The sequence below is a fragment of the Lipotes vexillifer genome, unplaced genomic scaffold, assembly GCF_000442215.2.
Source record: "Lipotes vexillifer unplaced genomic scaffold, Lipotes_vexillifer_v1.1 scaffold1506, whole genome shotgun sequence".
NCBI classification, from domain to species: domain Eukaryota; kingdom Metazoa; phylum Chordata; class Mammalia; order Artiodactyla; family Lipotidae; genus Lipotes; species Lipotes vexillifer.
The window spans coordinates 505141-516711 of record NW_006781238.1 but is presented as its reverse complement, the minus strand read 5'-3'; the positions used below and the strand labels follow the sequence as shown (position 1 = coordinate 516711).

General features: G+C 36.1%; 1 pseudogene; it reads right to left on the bottom strand.

Annotated features, from left to right (window-relative positions):
- Nucleotides 1-2320: 2320 nt before the first annotated feature.
- LOC103068616 (E3 ubiquitin-protein ligase RBX1 pseudogene) overlaps nucleotides 2321-11571 on the bottom strand; it is a 60781-nt pseudogene continuing 51530 nt past the window's right edge.

The window sequence follows — 11571 nt, the reverse complement described above, 5'->3', positions numbered from 1 at the left end:
GGAAAGAGGTTAGAAAACAATGTTAGTGCATACAAACTAGTGTTGTCCGCATCTGGCACAAGAAAGAAATGAAGTTAACTCCAGAAAAAGTTGGTCACTTTATAAGCAGAAATGAGAGGGAATAGAAAAAAATCTAAAAATGTGGGCCATCAGAGTGTTGGAAATATCTTTGTTTCTAGATCCTAAACTGTAAGTGATGTGATTGAGAAAGGCTTGGGGTAACCAAAAAACTTCTGCTGCTCAAAGTGACTTAAGTCTTGCAGCAAAGATCACACACATTAATAACCATTTTTAGCCACCATTAAATTAAGAAAAAACAATTGGAGGGATCAGGCAATAAAATCAAGCTGATTAGAGACCAACGTCTGGGAAGCATCTTTGGGTATGGTTACAGGCACATGGTCCTGATTGCAAGCAAAGAGACCTGAAGCTTTGCTCGTGAAGAAATTGCATATCACATAAAACCACGTGGGTGGTCTCAGGGAGCATAAAATAATCATCGGGCAAACAGTGGGCCGACAAAACTCTGCAGCCCCAGGAAGGCACAGCCCACTTCAAATGTGCAAGGAGAATAAGAGATAAGGAGGAAGCTCCCAAAGGATAGAGTCAGGGGGCCACAGAGCACAATGTGCAAAAGAGTTCCTTCCAGAGAGCTGATTCAGAGAACAGTCAAAGGTCTCCCCCTGCTCTCTGGGTTTGTCCAACTGGATTACCTCTGACCAGTAACGGCTGTGTCTCCCCGTTTCACCCTTTCCAAACGGAACTATCCTTTATGGTGGATATCAGGGATGGATACTAAGTGCATAGTCACAGGACTATGGGAAACTGTATCTGATAGATTGTAGAGGACATGCATTATCTGAGATCCTGGAAATGAGTGTAATCTATATGTGGGAAAAGGGGAGAGAATGAAAATTCGGTTACCAGAAAGAGCAGGCAATTGTGAAAATGCTAATGTTCAGCAATACACATATTCCCTCTTCTTGGACACATAGAAAAACATTTCCCAGCCTCCTTTGCAGTTAGGTATGATCAGGTAATTGAGCTCTAAGTAATGGAAGGTGGGCAGAAGTGCAGTAGTCTAACTCTGGGCATAGTCCACACAGCCTCCTGCAGTGGAGGGCTCCAAGGCCCTAGAAGTAGGTAGAAAACTACAGCCCATAGGCCAAATCTGGCTCACTGCCTATTTTTTTTTTTGCATATTTTTATTAAAAGTAACTTTTTCAAAACAAAAATATCATTAGAAGAGCAGCATTTTTGCAAATCTCTTTTATATCTGACAGTAGAATACAGCTGGATTCTCACGTCAGATTCTTCATTCAACATGTTGCTTTGGTTGAAGCATATAAAGAAAAGCTGGCCTCATGGTCATGCAATTGGAAAAGGAGCTTCATGAAATTTCTGAAAGGGTTTCAGGTACCCCCAGGAGTCCTCAGACCATACTTTGAGAACCACTGCAGTAAACTATACTGTTTCTCAGTTAGAGACTATATGGCTATTGAATCAGTATTAGACCAAGATATTTTAAACAGGGACTTCGCTGGCGGTCCAGTCGTTAAGACTCAGCACTTCCAATGCAGGGGGCACAGGTTCAATCCCTGCTCAGGGAACTAAGATCCCACATGGCACATGCACTGCCAAAAAAATAAAGACATTTTAAACAAATTGCAAAGGGTGGTAGTAGGGAAGGAAACTTGTATTCTCCCATTGACTCAATTTTAAGTATCAATTTTCAATTTAAGTTCAAAAATTGCTCTTAGCCAGCCAAGATTACATATTAGGTTTTTTCAAGTTTACTTTTCCAAACTAAGAAGAGAAAGCAACATGTCATACAGAAAGTTCACATTTGTACAGAGTCTTTACAGTTTACAAAGACGCTTTCTGTGTCCACCTGATGCCATTTAATCCTTAGAAGCCGCTTGATAGAGGAGGAAAGCTTGGAGCAGAGAGGCAACTTTCCCAAGATTGCCATCAGTAAGCAGGCTTCCTCGTGACCAAGCGATGTGCTCACAGGGCAATTCTGCTCTGTCTCTAATGAACAAACATCTCTCTTGCAAAAGCTGGCTTTCCAACCTGGGAAGAGGGGACTCTTTATTTATGTTCACTTTTTTCACATCTGTACAACAGACAGCATCTGTTCTAGAATCCACCTGGATTTCATTTGACACAGAATATCAATACGATATGGCTGCAGGAATAGCAAACTGGAAAGACAAAGCATAAAAGACATGGGTCTATCTAATTTATAATTAAGGAACAAGAGGGCAAGTCATTAAATGAATAAAAGAACAGCTGAGCTTGATGGAAGAATTCTTTTTTTCTAGTGCACATACTTTTGGAATTCCCACTATCTGTTATCCAACAGACACACCTGCCATGTTTTGAGCCAGCAGGAGAAGCAGTGGAAGTGAAAAGCATGGTCACAGACTCCCCATGCAACGGTGCACTCTTCAGAAGTAGTAGATGCCTGGTTAGCTCAGCATCCTATGGAAAGATCCATAATGTGGTTCCTGCAGATGGCACAGTTATGAGCCACAATATCCCAGGCCCAGAGGGCTACTGCACTTCATTTTTTCACTTCAGTGTGCTGCTTTCCCATGCTGTTGTTGGTGCCACTTGGGGTATCCATATCCATCACTGCTGCCGTTTTGGAAACACACCCCCTGTGGTCCTCACTGCCTATTCTTGTACAACCATGAGCTAAAATGGCTTTACATTTTTAAATTACCTTTAAAAATAAGAATATTCCACAACATTCAAAATTATAAATATATATATATAAAGTATATAAAATTTAATTTGCAATGTCGTAAAGTTTTATCGGAACACATCCACATTCACATTCATTTCTATATTGTTTATGCCCGCTTTCACATTAAGTGGCAGGGTTGAATAGCTACAGCAGAGACCATGTGTGGTGCCCTCACTGCTGCCCCCTGCTGACTCAGTGCATTCTACATTGCAATGATGCAGTTTTAACTTGACCACATTTTGACTGCCATCCATATCACTGTACTGTAACATTTTATTTTATTTTATCCTTTTACTATCAGTGCATATTCATCAGGTGAAAACAGGAAAGGAAGAAAAAAGTGGACTTCATATGGTGCATGTTTGAGGCATACTGGAGTGTGGATTATTTTGTTAACAAATTAGGTGGCAAAGCATTGTTTTTTATACAATGACCTTTTAGCTGTGGTAAGCAAAATAATACCACCACCACCACCCCAGATGTCCATATCCTAATTCCTGGAACCTGTGAATATGTTATTTTACATGTCAAAAGGAACTATACATACATAAAGTAAAAATATTAAGGAAAAAAGGAACTTGGCAGGTGCAACTAATTTAAGGCATCTGGAGATAGAGATTTTAAAATTTAATCTAGATACAAGACTTTATTTACAAATATTTAGATTATAGCATTTTGGCACATCAAATGAAGAGCACAGCAGTCTGAATAAATCCTGTCACAAAAGCAATAAGACCCATTGTAAATAATTTTGTAAATCAGGGAATTGCACCTCAGAAAGCCACAGTCTTTAGTTGTGACAGCTACCTTGTATCCCAATGGGTAACTTTTTCTTTTGTTTTTGTAAATATATACACACACCAGCAAGTCATGGCCCCTGGGGGAGTCCCTTGTGATATAACACTATAAGCAAAATGGAATGCTGTAAGTCTTTATCAGAATGTACCAACCTATTCTAGGAATCTTGTTTTTAAAAAAGTTAAAGGCAAACATAAAAATGATGCCACAAATTAACCAAATCCTATTTTCTGCACATTCCACTTTTGGGTTTTATTTAACATTGACTGTATAATATTGTTATTACCAAATGTTTACAACCCAGAAAGACATATTTTTTACTTTAGTGTCTGTAAAAAGGGATTTAAAATGTGTAATTTGAACACTGCAGCTGACCTGAATGAATTTTATATTATATGCTGAGGTTTACCTATCCTACTTCAAACTTCTCAATTCCCAGCGTAAAGCATGAAGTCAATTAGAAATCAATGAACAGAAGTGAAGAACTTGTTAAAATATAAGTTTGTTGTCTTAAGAAATAAGATTGTTTCCTTTGCAATACAGTATTTTCTCAGTGGCCAAAACACCCAGAGCAAAGTAATAACTTACTTTGTATCAATACAAACACTGAAACACCATTAGAAACACCTTCCCTTTAACGAAACAATTTATGCCAGCATGACATATAATAGCCCCTCATACTAAGAACACAAAGAATATCTTAAGTTATTTCTCTGCAGTGTTAAAAACACACAATTTAAAATCCCTTAACAGCAGCTGTGGCTGTCTGGTTCAGAATCTCATCATTCCAGAAAGGCATTGAGACCATTATTACCCTAGTGGTTCTAATGTAATCACAATGAACATTGTTTTTACCAAGGGAGAAGCGGGACAGTCAGTCAGAGGAGGAAATGGGATGATGGAAGCAGATGTTGGAGTGATGTAATTGCTGGCTGGGGCCATGAGCCAAGGAATTTAGGAATCCTCTAGAGACTGTGAAAAAGCAAGAATTGGATTGTCCCATAGATCCTCCAGAAAAATCACAGACTCCCCAATATTTTGATTTTAGCCAGTTAGACTCCCTTTAGATTTTTAACCTCCAGAACTGTAAGATAATAAATTTGTGTTAAGTCACTAAGTTTGTGGTGTTAAAACAGCAATAAGAAACTAATACAATGTCTTGATATTACCAAACAGAGCACATATTGAAATATTCCCAGCTGACAGGAAAACAATGTCCAGAAAAATTAGAAAATTTAAAACAAAATATCTTATCACAGTAGAATTTCTTCACAAAAGTAAAGAAAAATATAAGGCTTCAACCTAAATACATTTTCCAGTGGCTCATTTGTTAGCCAAGCAAGAAAGTTCTTTACTTCTGGTGAGTTAATTAAATTGTGTTTGATTGCAGCTGAAGAAATGCATCCAGAAAAAGATAATTCAAAACTATTACCCTTTTGATGAGAACAGTTGCTTAAAAAGTTAAGGATATTGGAAACAACATGGAGAGTTGACAAAAATATTAATCATAACGTAGATGATTTTGAGTGGTTTGTTTTGGTTCTTGATGAGTAAATGTTACCTATACCACTCAGCTGTTTACTGGATGCCAAGTTTTAAGTTACTTAATCATCTGAGTGGAACAACTACAGGTGAGTACCTTTTCAGAGAAGTTGAAAAAAACATTAATTCAGTACAACCTAAAGTGGAATCTGCTAAGATGTATTACAACCGATGATGGTAAAAATACGTGTGGAACAGAAAAAGGTTCTGTTGGACAAATTCACAAAGTTTGTGAAAAAATAAGGTATTTAAAGCCTATGGTTTTTAATTGTCTTAGTTATGAGCAAAGACTGCAGAAAATATTTGAATCTATCATGTGTTATTGAAACAGAAGTGTCAACAGTACATTTCATTTGCTTTCATGGATTTATCCATCTCCAGTTCCATGAATTTTTGTCAGAAATAGAAGCTGGATTTCTTACCCTGCCCTACTACACAGTACTTTGATGGTTTAGCAGTGTTAATTTATTGTCAAAATAAACAGACGCAACATTAAAATTTTTCTGAACAAGGAAAGCTGTGCTCAGCCACTATCATCAAATACTGAATGACTTTGGAAATCGTCTTTTTCCACAGAATTGATAATGCACACTGAATTCAACCTAGAATTTCAAGGCAAAATAGCACTTACATGTGAAGCACATACACTGTAGTCATTTCCATAACAACCTAATTTTGTTTGAGCCACAGGTAACCTCAAGCTGCTTTATACACTTTCTGTGCTGTAAATTTAAAACAAAAACCCAAATCTCCATTCCCATGCAAATTTGCAGTGATATGCTTTCCCAGCTCAGACTACTGTAACAGCAGTATTTTTGGTATCTCAATGCAAGTAAAAAAATTTTCATATTTCATAATCCATATAATTGTTCAATTGAGGAACTTCCTTCTAATCTTCAATCAGAAGTGATTAGTCTACAATGTAATGATAGGTTAAAAGGCAAGAGAAGAATCTTATAGAATCCTGAAACTACCTTTCAAGAGATGAATATAGTCAATTAAAATCATACACTCATGGATTGATATCAGTATTGGCAGAACTTATCCATGTGAAAAGATGAAATAAGAAAAAAAAATTCAATACAGACTAGTATTAACTGATGAACATTTGTAGTCATTTTGACCATGGGGAAAGTAATTAAACCTCAATCAAGCAAAATTGTATCCCCCAACAAAATAATTCAATTTTTCTCATTGGTAGGCTTGTATTACAAATAACTATACTCAGTCATCATATTTTGAATTTCATCAAAATAATATTTGCTGAAATTTGTTTTCTCTCTTGTTCAGTAAGTACCTACATAATATCTTTGATCTTGCCTCTTGAATGGCAAAGCCTAAAATACTATCTGGCCCTTTACACAAAATGTTTTTGGCTCTGATTTAGGAGAGGTAGAGCTGTTAGATACCAGCAGACTACAATACTAATCACTAGATGGAGAGCTGATCACTCAACAGTCAGTTGGATCACTGAATAAGAAATTAACCTTCATTGTCTTAAGCCACCAAGACTTGTGGGTTGTTTGTTATAACAGCCAGTGTTACTTACCATGACTAAAACAACCTTTTAATTATATGATTGAAATTCATATTTAAGGAAACCTCAAAAACCATGAGAATTTCCAGGAAGTACTAAGTCACTTTGGGAAAAAGCTGCAGATGCATTATCTTAGCAAAGTAAATCAGCACAGGGAATTCATCTTTCATTAAATCAGCCAACATTGTTCAAGGCACTGTGACAAAAGTTATATGCAAGGTTGATTTGATGTTTCTCTTTGAATTATAAATTCCCACTTATTTTTGAGTTGAGCAATTTAATGCATTTAAATCAATAAATCTTTAGAAGCCAGATGCAATCATTTATTCAATGGAAATCTTCCCCTCGATGAAGAAAGAATGTACGTTTTTGCTTTCCTAAATGAGCAATTTCTCATTCCTTGGAATAATGCTAAACTGTTCCTTGCTTGCAAACTAGAAAAGAGTAAATTTTGAGGTCTGAATAGGACATTACTTTGAAATACCCCCAGAGAGAGCACTAGGCGAACTTCTGTAATAAAATTCAGCCACCAAATTGTCAATATTTGTCCCAGTTGCATGAAGAACAAGAGAGAGCAAAACACTGAGGAGAGAACTTTTTTTTTTTCCCATTTCGCATTGTGAAGTGAAAAACTACTTGAGATGATAAGCATTTCACTTTCTGATTCAGAGTAGAATCAGGTCCATAAAATTAAATTATATAAGCATAGCTCAATATTTCTTTTAAAATCACATATTTTAAAAATATTTTCTGGTTGTGTTTAATATGACTGTGTATCCCAGATCTCATCCTAATCATTCTAATTAATTTTTCCCCAAATGTTCCTAAGCATGAGAATCCCTTGGGGTGTTTGTTAACATGTCGGTTTTTGTACCCAGAAACTGATTCATTAGGTCAAAGGAAGGCCTAAGACACTGTACTTTCACTAATTCACCTTGGAGGTTAAAGTGGATGCCGCATATTTTGAATGGGGCTCACTCAGCCTCCATTCTGCCTTCTTAGACTCTCTTGCAGCTAGAGTTCTGGCTGCAAATTAATTCCACTAGTTAGAGTGCACTTGCAGAAAATTTGGAAGGTGGAAAGCAGGGTGGAAACTACCTTTCTGCCCCTTTTTGGCTATTTCTGCTCTCAGGCATGGTTGTGGTCATGAGCTTTCTCAGGTAATATTTCAGTAGCTGTTGTCCAGTTTTCTGTGTGTTGAACAGTGGTGGTTTCAGTGGCAGTAGCGGTGTCCCTTTTTCCTGGCATAGTTCCAGTGATGACCTGTTGTTCTAGAATGTTCCTGGAGGCCCAAACAGGAAAGTATCTTTTTATATAACTTCTAACTATTCTGTAAGCATCTAATTCTCTGCATCATGTCAGTTCCTGCTTAAAATACCCAGAGTTGTTTCTGTTTCTTCAACTAAACTGTGACTAATAAAGAATATGGCATCAATGTTAACATTATACCGCAGTGGGTTCTAGACCAGTACCATTGTTTCTGTCTCTTAGAAACCTATTCTTTTCTCATTGTATAGGAATGTGTTTGTGAGAAGATTCATTAATGGCATCAAGGTGCCATTGAGATCCTGGGTTGATATTTGGACAGCAAGTATGATTGCCCACTGATTCCCTACTCCACCTCCCTTCCCAACACACAGGATCAAGGATCATAGTAAGCCTTTTTACCACTGCTTCTCCAGGTGGGGACCACCCTTAGGCTGAGACCACAGACCCTTTCTAGAAGAGCAGCAAATGTGATAGATGAGGGAAGAAGACCATCTGAATATAAACTTCATAAGGGCAGAAATTTCTGCTTGTTTTTTTTGTTCAATGTTACAATCCTAACACCTAGAATAGTGCCTGACAGAACTGTTACCTAATAATTACATAAAGAATTTTATGAACTAATGAAGAGTCAGTAAATATTTGTTGAATAATGAATTAATATAGCACTACCTAAAGGAGTTACTACTACTTATCAAGGTAAAACTTCCAGAGACTTGTCTTGCCTCAAGGCTTGAATGGTATATTAGGACTAAAAAAAAAACAATATGCAGGGTCTAGAAACAAGCATTGGACCTACCTACATAGTCTGGAATTTTACTTACCAACCTAAATCTCTGAATACTATGATTTTCACCTCTTTGCATTGCTCACTGGCTGGCCACTCTGTAACCCTATGTCATGTTTCAAATGTTGTTCTGAACTAGTATTGGTCACTGCCAGTCCATCAAGATATGTCCTGGAAACGACTCTGCTACCTTCTGTTGGAATGCCAAGCCTACCTTTGCATGGTTTTGGTTTTCTAAACCCCTTACAATGAAGTGGGTGTTGACGTGATAGCTTGGTCTTAGTAATAAGAACAAAATCTAAGTTATCAAAATCAGCACTCACATTTAGAGTCAAGTTGCCGTTAAGTGGCTTAAAATTAAGCCCCAGAACACTGGACTAGTACATACATCCCTCTTGCCTAAGGTCAAGATTGCCCTAAGAAATGGTATGGCTGATGATTGGTGGTGGACATTGAGGTGTAAGAGCTATGAGAAGTAGGTTATACAAGTTGATATAAACTCTGCTGAGGAACATTTTATTTTATTCATTTATATCAGTCCCACTTGCTGATCTTTATCATCAAACATGGAATTCCCAAGGTTTGAATAGAGGGGGGCTTTGGGACAAGAATCCCCAAATAATATTTCATCTAGCTCCATGACTTGTATCTTTCTGCTAGGGTTCCCTCAGTCCCATTATCATGGCGTATTCACTCTTTAAAACCATGATCCACCAATGGAAAAAAACAAAAAAACTTAATAACTTTCTGCACAGCTGAGCTATATTGGCATTTAAAAAATTACCTATGATTCTAAGATAGATAAAATTAAACAAGAGGAAAATATAAACTATCTAATTCCCTAAGAACAAACTCCCTTCTAGCCTTTTTAAAGGCCTGATACATTTTCACCTGTCTAACTTGGCTTCCAGCCCTCTTTGATTCTTTCTTATTTCCATGAGACAGAATGCATCTCTGTCCTCAGACATGCTGATAAATTTCTCAAACTTTTCTCTTTGGCAAAAATATCTTCTGTTCCAGTGAATATTGAAGTTCCTCTTGTACAACTCAATTAGCCCTTCTAAATCACTTAGCCCACATCAGAACAAAAGATTAGATTTTATTTTTATGATTCAGCTTCCAATCACTGTTTGAACTTATCCATTGGTTTAATATAGCAAATATTTGTTGGAATCCTTTCATGGACCAAGCATTATGCAAAGTTCTAGGCATACAAAATGAGTGGCCACTGCCTTTCCCATCAAAAAGCTGTCTGTGGTACCATGGACGGAGTCACAAAAACCAACTAAAATGCAAGTCATGATATGACTTGAATTGGAAACTGAATTATCAGAATAATTACCAAATATGGCAGGTTTTGAGCAAAAATGAAGGTTGAGATTCTTATAGAACAGAGGACCAGAAACAGCAAAAAGCGACTGGCAACATTTAAATTACAGTGGGACTGGGCTGTACTATTTGTGAGATAGAACTTTTTTCTAAATCAGATTATATCAATTATGAAAGTGGTTCTTTAGCTGTCAAAAAAAAGGAATTGAGTTATAGGTTTATATTCCTTTTAGCCTTTTTAACTTTATTTTTTTTAATTACATGCAAAAATTTCTTTTCTTTTGACAGGGGATACATAACATATAGTCATAATTTTGACAGTGTTATATCAATATTTTTATATTTAATATTAATAACCCAGGGTCAAGGTGATTTTAGATAATTTGCATTTGTTTTAAGTTTTTACAATCTCTTTAATTTCAAATGAGTGACCTATCAATAAAACGCTGGACTATATGTATACAAAGTATTTGAAAGTTAAATTTTAATAACAAATGGGTTCTACTGACCTTATTCTTTCTAAATCTCTAGAGATCAGGAATGCAGTGTACAGTCAATTCTGTTAATTTTCATTAAATATTCTCTACACTGTTTTTCTTATTTTCAACAATAGACATTTTTTCATTTAAAAAAAACTTATTTTAAAATAATTCTTACAAATTTTCCTCACATGGGAGCTACATAGTTTCTCTCAGTTTGTCTAACCATAAAACCATTTCACTTGTGTTTGACAAGACAAAGGTAAAGGGTTTTGTTACAAGTAGTTGTGAGAATCCATTACAATTGTTCAAATGTTCTTGAAACTTTTAAACTTGATATCAGCACTTACATAGCATCACTGAAGAATCATGGGAATTATTGAATCCTGCTTCCTCAGTCTCTTGCTGAGACTCAGAAAAGAGAACTGATGTACACAGATAAGATCACATACTTTCTTAGTTTATGACAACAATGGGAATATAACCCAGAAATTTAGGTTTCTATTTTAGGACACTTTTATTATAACACAGCTGTCTTCTTAATTAACTATAAAGTAATAAAAGGTCACTTTTAACATAAAAGTTATAAGTAAAAAGTTCTTTATACCCAAGATACTTAAATAGATCTGTGATAAATAATGATACAAAATCCCAGCTTTATAATTTAGGATATTTAAGAAATTTTCACTTAACATCAGTGATAAGTGATAACATCAGTGATAAGCAAGGTAGCATGTAGTTTTAAGTCAACATAATACCCTAATAATATATTACAGCAAATATTTTCAATCCATAAGTATTTTTTGAACATGTCTACTTGCAGAGCACTGTCCTAGTTTTCAGGGAAAATGGTTGAGGAGGTTGGAGAGGATTAAAGAAAAGTAAAGGACATCATGTTTCTTTTTTTTTTTTTTTTTAAATAAAACCTTCAATGTATTAATAGAAGTGGGGGGAAAAAACATGATTAAATAAAAGAACTTTCTTACCAATTTTTTTTTTTTTTTTTTTTTTTTTGCCGCGCCACATGCCACGAGGGATCTTAGTTCCCCAACCGGGCGTCACGCCCGTGTCCTCTGCTGTA